At 42.0% G+C, this 1339-nt stretch overlaps 1 protein-coding gene across 3 annotated transcripts in view; it reads right to left on the bottom strand.

Moving 5' to 3' along the window:
* Positions 1–1339, bottom strand: part of LOC108249339 (interleukin-1 receptor accessory protein-like 1) — a 279953-nt gene that overhangs the window by 171367 nt on the left and 107247 nt on the right. The window contains exon 1 of one of the 3 annotated variants that reach the window (XM_037973925.1): positions 463–805. The exons of the other annotated variants lie outside the window; for them this stretch is intronic. The gene's annotated coding sequence lies outside the window, so the exon portion shown is untranslated. Of the gene's footprint in view, positions 1–462; positions 806–1339 lie in introns of those variants that run through there. 3 annotated transcript variants of the gene reach the window in all.

Here is a 1339-nt window from a genome sequence, read left to right as displayed (position 1 = left end):
AATCCAGAAATGCTCATGAATGTCAGTTTAGAAGCTATCAAAGTTCTCAAATAAAGCACCTTTTGAGAATGTCAATGTTTGTTGGGAATTATCTTACAAAACTAGGAAGGATTTTTGGTTTAGATATTAAAACTTATGGTTGTTTATTGATTTTAGTAAAAATAAATCACAACTTTTAGGAAATGGCCCCGCGAAATCAGGCATTTTAGCTGCAACAATCACAAAAAAATGCCTGTGAAATCCTGGAGGGACTGATTAGGGTGTTTTCAATACTTCCTTAAATTACTGGATGGAAAAAAACCAAATCTACAATCTTAACGGTGTTACTTGTAAAGAAACTCAATTAATAAACACACTGGTATTCTCAGCCTATGGCAGAAGCTCCTTCCAGGTCGCTTCTAGCACAAACACCTTCCATTCTTCTTCCATTATCCATCACCCATAACATATGGCGGCACAAACCATCTCTGCTGCTCCTTAGTCTGGCGTCTCTCATTGGCTTTGACAGCTGGGCTGGATCAATTGGACAGGCCCTGACTGGAGCTGAATGACAGAGTGTTCCAGACAGCCCATTCTGACTGTCACTTCCCTGAGAGATCACCAGCTACTCCTGCCCACGAATACTAATACGCTCGACATGGCCGCAGCCCGGGACAGGTGGGAAGCGCTTCCAATCGTTGCGTGTTCTCCGTAGGTGCCAGTTGGTGTGCGGCGGTACGAAGGCGCAAAGTGAGCTGCTCTCACACCAGGAATTTAAGCCTAAATAAACCAACGGAGGCACACATGCCGATGCGCACCCTTTATAATCTTCCCCTCCCTTTGTCCTTTGCTGCTGACAGCTCAGGTATTGCAGGGTGTGCAGGAAGCCCATTTATAAGCCCGAGGCGGTGGCAGCATGAACGGGGTCAAAGGTGAGGTGCTGGCTAACTGCAAAAAATGAGATCTTCCCCGTCTGTTACATCTGTCCTTTTCACAGTGATCTATTTGCTGCTGGTTGTGGTTATATCTGTGCTTTTCCACGGTAGCTGCAGATTTAAAGCGTCCCAAGGATTATGTTAACGATAATTTTGTAAAAACAACCATTTAAATGAACATAGAGCCATAGCCAGTTACGTACAGCCAGCCAATTCAGCCAACTGTAAAATATCCACAAGTTACCCTTCAAGTACAAGTTCAAGTAATAAAAAAAAAGCCCACTATTGATGTGACTGACTGAAAAACTCCAGTTTTATCTCATCAGTCCAAGTGAGGGAGTTGTAAATTAGGGCAAACCAAACTTACTATAAGGCATCATGCATATATATATATATATATATATATATATATATATATATATATA

This window comes from Kryptolebias marmoratus, linkage group LG23, assembly GCF_001649575.2.
Source record: "Kryptolebias marmoratus isolate JLee-2015 linkage group LG23, ASM164957v2, whole genome shotgun sequence".
NCBI classification, from domain to species: domain Eukaryota; kingdom Metazoa; phylum Chordata; class Actinopteri; order Cyprinodontiformes; family Rivulidae; genus Kryptolebias; species Kryptolebias marmoratus.
This window is presented reverse-complemented; position numbering and strand designations above follow the sequence as displayed.